The following is a 14,131-nucleotide window of genomic DNA, read 5'->3' on the forward strand; positions in this document are numbered from 1 at the left end:
GGTCAGAGGTATTTGTATACATTCATTGATCGATTTGTACTAATAGACTGTATTTTTAGAGCAATACTAGGTTTACAGAAAAATGGCACAGAAAGTACAGAGCAGCCCTATACACCCCCTACCCCAGGGTCTCCTATTATGAACATCTGGAATTGGGGTGGTGTATTTGTAATATTTGATGAGCCAATGTCAACAAGATCATGCTAATGGAAGTCCACGGTTTAACATTAGGGTCCACCCTGGGTCACACAGTCCTGTGGTTTTTAACATGCATCATGTCAAGTATTCGAGGTGAGACTATTTTAGAGAAGCTTCACTGCCCTGGGTGAAGTGCTTAGGTAGTATTTTGATAGAGAAAAGTTTACAAATACGGACTGACTTTCTCAGCACCTCAGGCATGTGGTAGGTACTGAGAAAGGGGTGAAAGAACACAAGGTCTAACATGTATAATTCTTGAATTGGGGGGAGGCCTACACATAGACCAGGGTTGCAAACACAAATGCCAGTTGGGATTGGCAGGGGGTTTGGATGAGTACAGTGATGGATGGACAGACAGAGTGGCAGGGCTGAGGACTGGAGAGCAGTTGCCCCTTGAGAGGGGGTGAGCCCAGTGAGTCTAGACTTTCCAAAAGACGTCATAAGTAAAAGATTGTGCTTCCTAGTTCTTAGATGTGATCAATGCACTTAGCATTTAATACACGCAGCGTATGCCAAATATAACACCCCTGGGGGGGCGGCGCTCTGGGCTGCTGGCTTCAAACTCTTCATCAGCAAGTCATTCCAATGCAGAGTGGGTAAGCCCAAGAACTGGAGGCAGAGGGGAGAAGCTCCTAATCAATGCCACTGGGGTGGCATGGAACTGGAGGGGAGGGATGCCGCCAGAGAAGGCTTCAGGGGAGGGGAGAAGCCATTGAGTCTTGAAGGAAGAGGGATGAGGGAACAGGTGCAGAAGCTGAAAGACCCCCGAACAGTGAGCTCTCTTGCAGCAGAACTGAACTCCACTAAGATCAGCCAGGAGAGAGGGTCTCAGCCATCAGTGTGAAGGTATTGGAGGGCCAATAGTGCAGCCTCTGCCCAAACAAGTGGATCTTCCTTCACCCCAGCACCTTCCAGAAGTTGAAGACTCAACCACATAGTTGACACATTTTTTTTTATTCTACTATCCACCATTCAATGCAAATTTGCCAGGCATGTTAAGAGATGGGGCAAGAGGAAGAAAATAGAATATAGTAACAGATCTACAGGTGATCCAGGCTCTGACTGGCACAATCGGGCATGGACTTTAAAATACGGTGAACATATCCTTAAGAAAATAGGTAAAGAGGCTGTAAAATTCCACCAGAGAACCAGGGTATATTAAAAGGCAATTAAACATTTTAGAATTGAAAAATATATTACCCCAATTTACCAACTAAATAAACCAATTTAATAGCAGGTTAGACACAGAGGAAGAGAGACTTTGGTAGATAGAGCAATAGAAAAACATACAGACTAATGCAGAGAGAGAGAGAGAGAGAGAGAGAGAAGAATGGAAAATATAGATAAGAGCACAAGCAATATATGGAATACAATGAAAATTTCTGACATATAATTGCAGTCCCCAAAGGGAGGAACAATTAAAAACAATGATAGAGATCATAAATGAAAGTTTTATAAATGGATGAAATATGTGAGGCCACAGATTCAATAAGCACTACAAACCCCAAGCAGGTTAAACCCCAAGAAAACCACAGGGAAAAGCAACCGCTAAACTGCTAATGTCCAAAGAGAAATAGGGAATCTCCAACACAGGACACCACGCGTCAGGTAAAAACCCTAACTACTTGCTACGTATCAGCATAAAGGCCCAGACAAGGTAAGAGAAACTGCTGGAAAAGATCAGGCCTTGGTGCCCTGCAAGCCTGAATCCAGAAAAGCCGGCATGGCCCTGCACACAGGGGATGAAGGAGAAGTTAAGTTGAGAAGCTTTGGTAAAGATGGGGAGGGGCTTCCTGATGTGAAGTTCTCCCTCAGCTGGGAGATACAGCAACCGTGAATCAGCACACACTGCAACCAGCTTCTGAATGCCTGTAAAGCAAAGACTGACGGGACTGAAGAAATAACATCTTCACAATCACATTAGAGATTTGAAAACACCCCTTAATGCAATTGATAAAACAAGCAGACTATAAAAAAATCAATATCAACACAGAAGGTCTGAGCTAACAATGAACTTGGCCCCACTGACCTATAGAGAGCTCTTTACCCAACAATCACAAACCACTTCACATTTTTTCCAAGTGCATGTAGAATATTTACCAAAAATTGACCATTTCTGAGGCACAGTCAGTCAGCCTCTATGTTTTGCAAAACAATTATTATTATTATTATTTTTGGTACCGGGAATTGAACCAGGGGCACTCTTCTGCTGAGCCACATCCCCAGCCCTTTTAATTTTTTATTTTAAAACAGAGTTGGTCTTGAACTGCCAGTGAGCCTCCTGCCTCAGTTTCCAGAGTAGCTGAGATGAAGCTTGCCCCCTGAACTCAAGCAGTCTCAATAAAGTTTGAAGAGTTGGAGTTATTCAGAATATTTTCTACCCAGGCTGAAATTAATCAAGATATCAACAGCAAAAAAGAAAACCAGAAAATCCTCTAATGTGAGAAATCAAGCAATTTAGATCTAATTTCTAAGTAACTCATGCATCAAAACAACAGCTCATGGAAATTAGAAAGTCTTGGGAACTACAGGACAGTGAAAATACAACATATTAAAACTTGTGGGAGATTACTAAAGCTGTACTCAAAGGAAATTGGGAAGAGCTGCATATGATTTACATGACACAATGTCCATAAAAGCACAGAATGCTGTGCTTCCTCTTGAAATCACATTTCCAGTATGACCAGTGGTTCAGTGTTGCCTGAACTATGGTGTTTACATTAAAACTATGTCAGTGATGGACTGCTGGCATTCAGAAATGTCACCTCCTTCCCCTTCAACATGGTGGGTTTGCTCTGGGGAGGTCAGCACCATTTTGATTGACAGCCTTCCCTCATACAATTGGGGTGAAGATCTTTGTTGGTACCTGTATGAGGCAGAGGGGAAAAGTCTTTCCGTCCTTAAACCTTAAGGCTTAGATCCTTCCAGCTGAGGCCACTTAGACCCTTGCAGCGCGCACACAACTCATCCGCTCTGAATTTTATAAACTTAACAACGCGTCCCGGGAGTGCTTAGCTGAGCTGTGATAAAGATTTTCTGAAGGCTCCAGATATTTTTTTTTCAGTCTTCTTGGTTCAATAAAACTCAAATCATGTTTTGCTCCAAGCATTTGTTCTCTTAATCTTGAAACCCCTTCTGCCCCCTTTAAGCAAAATTGAATTTATACATTTCTCATTCATTTATACTTTAGTCCTGAAAAGGTTTGGAAAAAAACAGAGTTCTTAAAAAAAAATAATAAATCTCTGAGAGCTGCTAGTCCTATTAGATGGCAGGTTTTCAAGATCAAGTGAGTCGAGAATTCTTTAATCGACAGTGCCCTTCCATCTGCTGCCCTTTCTGCCAAAGCGAGTGAGTTTTAGTGCGACCTTAGGTCAGCACAGATTGAGGCGTATGGAGATGAAGTGTCTCTTGCTTCTCTCAGGTGGGGGACATTTACTGGCAGAAATAAATGATCAGAAATGCAATGCAACAATCAAATGTCCACGAAGTCACCACATGATTGTGACACAAGCCACGGTCCCGTGACACAAGTTAGAGTTATGACTTGTTCTGGTCCCATGTTTTTGACCAAGATGGTCAAAGCAAAGACGCGTCTGGGGAATGGTTTGTCTAGATGCCAGGGCTGGGGAAAGAAGGACCCTGGGAGGTGTTTCATGTCACCAGGTCCTCCCGCCTCTAAAGCAATCCTGCAGGGCAGCTGGCCTGTGCCTGGCAGCAGGGCAGAGCTGGAGCTTCGCTGCAGTGTCTCAGCCGCCGGCGGAAACGTCTAGGCTGCTGCCCCATGCTGGGGAGAGGTGCTGCCCAGGTCGGGGGGTCTCCAGTGTTTCTGCAGAAATAGGAGCATGACGAGGTGGGTTTTAGTCTTCTCTTGACCAAGGAGCTGAAGTGACGATTCATTGCAAATGAAGAGAGTCCAGGGAGAAAGGGCTCTTTTGGCTTAAGGTGGAGAAATGAAGGTGCAGGGGATTGGAAGGCTGGTTAGCCTAGGACTTTTTCCCCCAGGGGAAACCCACGGGACCTGGGTCAGGCAAAGGAGCGAAGCACCCATCTCTTCCCAGCCTGCCGTGTGCAGAGGGGCTCGCGCTTCAGGGCGACTGGACAACTTGCCGAGGGTGCTTTTCAGTGGAGAGCTGGCTTTGGCGGCTGCCTGATGTCTAACAGCGGTCTCTTGGGGAGTGGGGGGAAGCTCGGGGCCCAGCATTTCCCAATGTCCTTGGTGAAAATATTCCCAGCATGGCCTCCTTCTGGCTGCTGATCCGAGTGAAGTCCAGTGGTCGTGCTTTGGGAAGGGCCATCTCCAGTCCGGCCCACCTCCACCCATTACTGCTGCTGTTCAGAGTAGCTGGCCTACATTTATCCCTAATTAGTGTGCCAGAGAGCACAAACCAAGTTCGCGGGGTAAGCTTAGACTCTGTCATCAAAAGCTAATAAGCCCTTCCTTTGTTATTGGTGTGAATGTAAAGTTCTATGCACCAGATAGAACAACCGCAAGTGGCAAATAATAGGAGTTGGCCATGTGAGCTTTTGCTGCGCTCGGTCTGATGTATCCCTATGTCGGTGCAGGTCTTGGGAGCTCAGAGAGCAGGTAACAGCTTTAGAATTGATCTGCTCATCTCACTGTTCCTAGGAGATCTGTAGTTATTAGACTAATTCATGTTATGATCAGACCCACCTGTAACTGTAAGTCTAAGTGAGATAAGGTATGTAAAATGCTCTACGCACATAGTGGGTACTCAAATACATCATTCCCATCTGTGTCAGGACTGTGATTTTTCAGGGTCTTTCTCAGCAGCAGAACTCAGACACTGTCTAGGTCACAATCATGCCTTCTCTGATGGATCTAGTTAATTAAGGGCTTCTCCTCCATGTCGGAAGATGTCCTTATTCTGTGATCATCTTTGCTAAGGAGACACCAATTGCCAGTTCCAATCCAACCATGCACATTATCTTTTATATGACCCTTATTGGCCATAAACAGCCACAAGACTAGGTGAAAGATCACCGGCCACCTCAGTCTGAAGAGGGCCATGGAGCAGGTGGTTATGTGGGTGGTGGAGACTAGAACCGCAGGCCTGGATTGTCAGCAAACCCACGTAAAGACTGGTGGTCATTGAGAAAGTGCCTGCTTCTTCCCCCTGGAGTTATTGAAAGGCTTTCTGCCCTCTACCTTTAATAACCCACACAGTCAGCGCTGTGTTGCCCACTTCTTAGCTGGAGAAGGCGCTGGACACTACCTTCACCTGGACCATGAGCTGGCAGACATGGGGACGGCAGTCAGTTCAGCCGAGGGTGTACCATGCCTGCCCGGAGGCAGGGCGGTTGTGTCAAGGTGCCATCTCCCCAGGACTCAGCTTGGGAGCCTCTTAACTGTGCACTTAATAAATGAAGCCTTGGCAGACACACCTTGAATTATTAATGAAGTTATTCAGCTTTGATTGTTTCCTTCTTTTGGGGAAAGGTTATTCACTCAAACGCCTTTGATTAGACTACATAATACATCACAATTGGGCATATTTTATGTGCAACTTTATGGTGATAATAGTTCTGTCTCATTTAGAAGCAAATCAGACATTATGAACTTCGTGATTTATTAATGTATTGATTTCTATAAATGTCAGCGCATCTCACATCCCGTCAGAGAGCCCGGGAGCAATCAGGGGAGAGCCAATAAAAATGTAAAATGAAACCATCATAAAAAGAGGAAATACTGCCTGTTTCAAAGCCCTGCTGCCTCTTGGAATTGTTTCAGGATTCAGATGTTCCCATGGAGGTACCCCGCCCCGGAGGAACCCCGCCTGCCTGGGGCTGTGAGGGGTGGGCGTCTGTCCTCCCCAAATCTATTTTAACTGAAAATAGGTAATATAAGCAGAAAATAATGGTGAAGAGAGGGCGTGGCTCTGGGGAGGGTCGGGACTGGTTCCCAGAGACAGGCTGGGATTTGCCCCTTGATGACAGGTTATCTCCCTGCTACGGAAACTCCAGGCTAAGGCCCAGGTTCCCAGCAGGCATCTACGCTGGGGGCCACGTTGCCTTCCGCAGGATTCCCTGCGACTCCCTTGAGTGGTCCTTGGCAACACTCCCAGAATCCACAGGGGCACAGACCCCTTTCTACTCAATTCTACCCACCCTTGAAACCTGGCTTAGGGTGCATCTGTGCTGGGCAGCTCCCTCAGAGCACCACAGGGAGAGCTCTCTGCCACCTTCGAAGCACTCATTATGAATCCCCTAGCAGGTGTCTGCCAATCTGGCACTTCTCACACGCAGGGGTGGAGCAGGGAGACAATGTCTTGTGCTTACTTTTTTTTTTTTTAATTTAAGGTGTCTCCCTCCTCCAAAAATGTCTTATATTCACTTTGTACACAGTAGATGCTTAGCAAGTCCTCATTATTTGCTAAAAGTGAGTAGCACTGCAGGAGATAAAAAGGAAATACATCAAGAGTCCAGGGACAGAGGCCAAGGGGAGGTCTGGCCAGTCGAGTGGTTAATCCCACAATTTGTCAGTTTCATTTAGAAATCACAATCCGGCAGTCCACAGAGTGTTATCATTGCCTCACTGTTTTAAATGCAAGTATCACCAACAGTTGTTTTATATAAAAATATGGATGTTTGGATGCTTCCTAGAAATCTGAAATTATGCCATGCCAGGCCCACGTTCCCCCATTGCAACACTCACCGAGGAGCGGCTGCTTGGTTCAGACAGGGCTTGAGCTCTCTAGTAAGCCGAAGTCCCCACTACTCCCTATTGCCTCCCCACCAGACCAGTTGTTATTCACCATTGCCTACTGATGTCACCTCCTGGGTCTGCAGTCACTGCTTAACACCCCTTTCCTCCCCCCCTTACTGTGTCTTCCAAGTGACTTTTATGTGCTTTGTGAAAGTCTAGAAACCTGACAGAATTTTTCTTGGGGAGGGGTCTCAATCAACACTGAGGAGGCAGGATACCCCGCATGGAGTCAGGCTATATCCCTAAATTTCAGCTGCAGGCTGTTGCAGGCCTGGCCTCAGGGACATGACAGTCCCTGGTGGAGGAAGATACTCTGCGGCAGCCTTGACCTGAGCCTGGCAGCTGGAGGAGATGGCCAGGTGAGGAGGAGGAGGCTGGGCATCCTGGTGGGCACAGCGGCCTCTGCAAGGACCCACGGTAAGAAGACGGGCCTGTACCACCAGAGGACGGAGGCCAGTGTGTATGAAGGCTGGGACTAGTGGAAAGGCCCAGAGGAGAGGCAGGCACAGACCATCCTGTACTGAGCCTGGGAACCCATTACCACTCCAGGGACAGCAAACAGCAAAGCAAACTCAGAGTTGGTTTCAGGTTGAGAAGTGGGAGGAGAGTCACGCAGGATGCTGTTCATGGCCCCCCTGAGGTTTGAGGCTCATCTTGAGAGCTGGGATCCCTGCTTCCCCTCCCACTTGCCTCGTCCCAGCTCTCTGCTAGAGAGGTCAAGGGGAAGAGCATCGCTTCCCCTTCTCAGTTAACAAAGCCTACAATGGGAGACATTTGGGGTTCGGCATTTCCTGTTTAGAACACCAAAGGCTGAGTCAGGTGGGGCTGGAGATCTGGGACTCCGTGGTAGAGTGCTTGCCTAGCATGCATGAGGCACTAGGTTCAATCCTCAGCACCACATATAAATAAATGAATAAAATAAAGGTCCATGAAAAACTACAAAATGTATTGAAATAAAAAAAAAGATTCTTATCAGGCTGGAGAAAATCTCCTGAGACTGGAAGTTATTTTTTTTTTCCCTAGCTAATTAGTAACTATCTCCTTTTTTCTTTAGTTATCTCTTGACCCTGCGATGGGGAACAAGGCCTGATGGTAATCAGGGGGAGGGATTAAACACCAGGAACAGGTGAGATGACTATTGAAGCAAAATCCAGGAAAGTAGGTGGCGATGGGGCGAGGTTCAGAGATGTGGGTTGGGCTGCACCAACTTCAAATTATTTCTCAGAAAAACAGTGTGATGAAATGGAAAATCTCTATCCATCTGGCTCATCTCTACCTATGTCATATCTATCATCTGTCTGTCTGTCCGTCCTGTCTCCGACTTCTAAAATGCGTACATTCATACCATCATGGTGGGTCTCTGAGGGAGGAGCTGTGAAGAGTTTATATCTATACATACAGATCTTACATTTTTTTCTAATTTCCTGAAATGAATATTTGTGAACTTTAATGTGAAGAAATCCATAAAAAGTTATTGTTACGTAAACTTAGAGGACAAAGGGTGAAGAAGCCATGGAAGGGTGAGTGCCGGTCGGAGCTTGAGTGCTGCTGTTGGGGTCCCCCCTCTGCAGCAGAGAGCAGGATGCCACCCAGACAAGAGGCTCACATAGACCTGGCAATGGACGTGTCCATCCACCTCAGGCTCAACATCTGGGAGGTGGGAATACTCCCTACTTTCCAGGAGTCTCAGGAGAGTTAAATGAGATAATAAGTGGATGTGCAACAGGCACAGAATATGTGCTCGATAAATGCTAACAACCCTCGGAAAAGAAAAAGGCATCCTGGCTGGAGGTAGTGGATTAGACATGATGCTTTCTATGGTGGAGGGGCCATCTCTGAGGCAGAGGGGTTGGGCAGAGGTAGGGTGTTGACAGGAGCATCCCCCACTGACCACAGCAGTGGCTGACATCTTGCACCTCCAGGCACTGAGCCCTTGGTATGCATTATCTCCTGACACCCTCCTAAAACCCTGAGAGCTTTATCTTTTAAAGACAAAGCACCTGAGCCTCAGGGACATGAGGGCACCCACCAGAGGCCACCCAGGTAGCAAGCTGGGGACCTGAGTTCCAATCCAGGCTTGCCAGAGCCCGTTCTTAACTGCTGCATTAACCAAATAAGCTCTCCCGCCCCACAGGACTGAGTGGAAAGCCCAACTTTGCCATTTGACACCCGGTGTCCCTGCGGGAGCTGTCCACTCTGTGCCTCTGCTCCTCTATGTGGTGGCTGTGAAGCTCAGGAGGACCAGGTGTGGCCAGGCACCTCGACACCTGGGTGGTCTGTAGCTGGTGCCCAGCAGTGGTCCTCATATAGTGGTCCCTGGTTCCCAGGTCTGGGGCCCCAAGAGGACATTCCCACAGTGCCTGGGGTTTTCCAAGGCAGTGTCTCCAAGCTGTGCTGCTGAAAAAGCAATTTTTTTCCTCTTGCCCGTGTGGATAGATTTTTAATATTTAATTAGGGAGACCTCCCGCTTGCAGAGAGGGCAGCACTTGTTATTAAATCCGGCTGCTTGGGCTCCCTCGCTTGCCCGTGGGATTATTCATTCATTTCCAGTCACACAATTTAATATTGCAACAGCTAATGGGGAGATGTTGATAATTTGTAAAAACTGGTTGGTCCCGAGGCCATAGGAGCAGCTCCACCCCTGGGCCAGCTGTGGAAGCGAACGCAGATTCTCCGGGGACAAGGGCTCCCAAGAGCTTTGGGTTCACATCTGCAAACATCTGTGGAGCGTCTGCTGGGTGCTGGGCACCACGTTGGGAGCCATGAGGACTTCAAAGACGTTTTTGGCACAGCTGCTACCTTGAGGTGTCAGGGCCCTGAATGTGTTGAAGGCTGGACTTGGCAGCCGGTGCACCTGGGCTCACAGTGCCTATGTTGCCATTCGCCAGCTGAAGCACCGGGTGTTAACCGCCCGGGACCCACTTCCATGGACTTGGCATTTCTCCCGGAGACTATTCCAAAGTACCAGCCTCCAGCCTGCAGGGCAGCAGCTCGACCAGTGGGAGTTCGGCATGCACCAGCAGAAGGAACTTCCCAAAGAGCAGACACCATGTACTATCTGATACGGGCTGGGCACTTTGATTGGCATGGAGATCCTACTGGTGAGCCAGGATAGGCACAATTCTTGTCCCCAAAGTTTATGGCTTGGCTCACAAGGTTCTTGACCTGAGAATCACAGATGCAAATATAACATCACAACTGTGAAAAGAGCTGCAGGGGACAGCTCTGTGGCACCATGGGGGGACAAGGGGACTGGGGAAGAGCAGGCATCATGTCGGAGAGGCTTCCCTAGGAGTGGCGTTGGGCCTGGATGGGGAGGAAGGTGTGTGTGTGTGTGTGTGTGTGTGTGAGAGAGAGAGAGAGAGAGAGAGAGAGAGAGAGAGAGAGAGAGAGAGAGAGAGAGAGAGAGAGAGAGAGAGAGAGAGAGAGAGAGAGAGAGAGAGAGAGAGAGAGAGAGAGAGAGAGAGAGAGAGAGAGAGAGAGAGAGAGAGAGAGAGAGAGAGAGAGAGAGAGAGAGAGAGACAGGGAGATTCTGAGTGTGGAGGGAGGATGGGGAGGAGCTTCCAGGAACCTTCTGCAGAAGACTCAGAGGAGAAGGACTTGTGGTGTATTCAAGGGAAATCCATGGGGCCCTGCCCTTACTTTGAAGCCTTCAATGGCTCCCTATGCCTGCAGGGGAAAGGCCGGGCTATGTAACAAGGTGCTCAAGCTTTTCTATGACTTGCTCCCCTGCCTACTCTCATTGCTACATGCACTCACTCCGTGGAAATACCATGACTGCCCGGCTGACACTCCCACACCTTGGCACAGTCCTGCCTGCCCTCTGCAAATTTCCTGGATGCTATTCTATTCCACACCTCCAGGGGGCACCACGAACATGCACTCCAATGAGTATGGTGACCTCTGGAGTGGTGCAACATGCAGCCATCGCTCAAATATCGCCTCAAGGGTCACTTCCTCTGAGTGTGAAGGTTTTCAGTGTTTCCCAGATAGCCTTTGGTTGGCGTGTCCCCTCCCACAGTCCAGCCCACTGGCGGACAAATGTGGAAAGGCTTTGCAGTCTCTCCCAGATCCTTGAGAGTTCAGGTTGTCATTTAATATATATTTATCGAACTCCTACTCTGTGCTGGGCACCATTGCAGGTAAGAGCAACACAGCCACCAATAAGTGGAACCCGTCCTCCGTTCAGCAAGAATGACACGTTAAACAATAACCCTCCAAGGGCTGGGGTGTGGCTCAGTGGCAGAGCGCTTCCAGGCACGCACAAGGCCCTGGGTTGATCCCCAGAGCTGCACAGACGTAAAATAAAATCAATCAAATCAAATCAAATAGCAGTGCAAATAATTATACAAGTGAATATGCAATTATAAATCATGCGTAGAGCCACGGGAGAGACTAGGGCTGTGTGGAAAAGAGCCCAGGAGAAACCTAGCCCAGGCAGGGAAGGAGAGTCTGTGGGCACCGGAGCCCAAGGTTCAGGCGGGAAGGAGCAGCAGGCAGCGCCAGGGAGAGGGAAGAACCCGAGCAAGGTCCTGAGACAGAAAGAGTGTCCTTTTCAGGAACTAAGAGGTGGAGGGGACAAGAGTGCCGGGAAGTCAGAGCCACCACCTGTCTTAGGAGGACAGTTTTTAGTTTTAAAGCAACTGGAAGCAGAATTACTGAGCTCAGTGTTACCTTGAACCAGAAACTATCCCAAGAGGAGCTGCAGGGCGCATGAAGGAACTGATTGGGACAGTATCTAAGGAGATGGATGGAAAGGGGGCAAAGTCCTGGAAGTGAACCCACGCTGTTGAAAGTCAGGGTAGCGGTCACCTCTCAGGGGGATACTGGAGGGGGAAGTGGGATGTTTTCATTCTCCCTCCCTGCCACCTCTCTCTCTCTGGCCCTCCCTCCCTTTCTCTCCCTCTCCTCTCTCTCTCTCTCTCTCTCTCTCTCTCTGTGTCTCTCTCCTTCTGCTTCCGTGGGGTCTGGTGCAGACTATATTTTAACAAAAGTCTTTATTTTTAGAAATAGACGCAGAAGGACCTGTCCTAACTGAGGAAGGGATGAGGTCGACTTGGGAGGAAACAGGTGAGAAGCAAATTTTCAAGAGCCTCTGGCACAGAAGTCACCAGACCTGCTGACACCTGTATGGGAACGTGCTGAGGGACAGGGATCAGGAGGTGACAAGGACCATTTCTTCAGCAGCTGGGTGGATGGTGGAAATGTGTCTTGGGGTGGGGAAGGCTGGGGGAGAGCAGTGCCATCTCTGTCTGTACCCCTGGCCCCGGTGATGGGGCTGTCACAGGGAAAAGCCTGGTTAATACTAACGTATCTTTGGCTGCTGTAAAGTCAGTAACCTGTGATCAGTCCTGGGAGAACTGCTGCCAGCCACACATTCTACAAACCCTTTCTTGTTGCAGATAGTTCGGAATCATTGCTTTCTGGACCCAGCAGGCTCAGGGACATTTGCCAATAGGACAGGGCATATTGTTGTCTCTGTGGGTACAATGCCACATTCTATGCTCAGACATGTATCGTAACTGCTTCAAATGTTCCTTATGGCTCTGGGTGTTGAGAGGAAAGAAAAGAACATTTTAAAAGAATGTTCAGTGGAAGGAGGTCTATTGAATGCACTGCACACCCTACATTAACCAACCTCAAGAGATTATTTTTTCCAATTCCTATTTCCTATGGTATTGGGGCTTGCTTATTAGTCATCGAGTGGCACAGCTGGAATGTGAACCATGATTATGGACCGCTGCCTCCATCTGTCCAGGCTGAGGTCAGTGATAGAGACCATCCCAGCTCCGCCTCCTGATGATAGGAAGGAGCCTGATGCTTCAAGAGCACTTGGGGGATCTCCCAACCAGAACTGCTTTATTTTTTCATGGTTAAAAATATTTGCCCATAACGTCTCTTTATAAGATAATAAAAATGAACCATCTGTGGTTCATTGGAAAACATGTCTCAGGCTTATTAAAAATACATGAATATTTTACTTTAAGATAGGCTGACCATATTATTCAAAAATTGTAAACTGAATTTGTGTTATCTATTATTAATTTATTTTTCATAGAGATCTTTCATATAGATGAGCATTCTAATTACTCCTGAAAAAGTAGGCAGCGGCAGCGAGGTTTCCGGTTGAAATTTTCCTGGAGATTAACTGAAACTGAGAGCACTTCAGCCTTCTCCCGGCTCTTGAGCAACAGTGTCTGTCATCCTGGAGGGACCCACCCGGCTTCCTCATCTGTTCTGGATCTGTCTGACTTTGAGGTTCTCCTCTGGAGGGAGCCAGGTGCTCCGGCAGATGGAAGCCCAGGGCTGAGCTGCCTGCGCCTGGGTCTTGCTGTCTCTCTCCCCTGGCTCCCTGCCCTTCCCAGGCCCCTCCGCGTCTCTTGCTAATCCTTCCTCCATGCAACAGAGAGGAGTCTGCCTCAGCACCTGCAGCTCATGTTCTATTGACAGGGATCTTGGGGTGCATATTTTGTATAATTGAAATATCTCAGCCTTTCTAGTTGGATGGATGCTGGTTTGACGGAGAGCCTCCTGTGGTCAGGCATTTGCCCTGGGAAAGGCGGGGAAGGGGAGGGAGCTGGCGGCTGCCTGAGGGAGTCTGGGTGGCTCCCATTTCACACCTGCCACTCATGAGCTGGGTGGCTTCTGCAAATACTGCACCTGTCGAGTGTTGTTGCCTCGTCTGTGAAAGACGCTCACTTTTCAGGGCCTTCCAGAAGGTTCGTGGATATCCAGAACACTGTAAGTAATGGGTTTGTCGTAGGCCACCCCGAGTCTACTGCTACATGAGGTGGGGGGCTGTGGGGCTGTGGAGGCTCAGGGTCATCCTACCTGGGTGCCAATCTGCCTCATCTGTAAGGGACAATATGTGGGTGGGTGGTCTCTCCAGACACACCAATTCAGGCAGAGAACTCTGGTGGGGTGGGTGGGTGGGTAGCTAGGGGAGTGGGCTTGAAGCCTGGGTTCTGGGTTAGGAATTTCCACCCTGCTGCAGTATAGAGGGGAGGGGACACTGGGTGCCTACTTTTCCAGCCTTGGGCCATGCTCTCTGTATTTTAGTTTATTAATCAGTTATGAATCTAGTCTCTAGAAACGTCTTCGAAGTCACCTTGAACTTATGCTGTGTTCAATTTATATTAATTTCCTCTTGAGATGGCGAGTTTCATTAAGTTTATTAGTTTTGGGGAAGTCAAGCTGCTCGAGATTGGT

General features: G+C 48.3%; 1 protein-coding gene across 4 annotated transcripts in view; it reads right to left on the reverse strand.

The window, feature by feature from the left end:
• The window catches only part of Kcnip1 (potassium voltage-gated channel interacting protein 1), a 187,357-nt gene that overhangs the window by 18,785 nt on the left and 154,441 nt on the right, over positions 1-14,131 (reverse strand). The window lies entirely within an intron of this gene.

The sequence above is a fragment of the Callospermophilus lateralis genome, chromosome 5, assembly GCF_048772815.1.
Source record: "Callospermophilus lateralis isolate mCalLat2 chromosome 5, mCalLat2.hap1, whole genome shotgun sequence".
Classification (NCBI taxonomy): Eukaryota; Metazoa; Chordata; class Mammalia; order Rodentia; family Sciuridae; genus Callospermophilus; species Callospermophilus lateralis.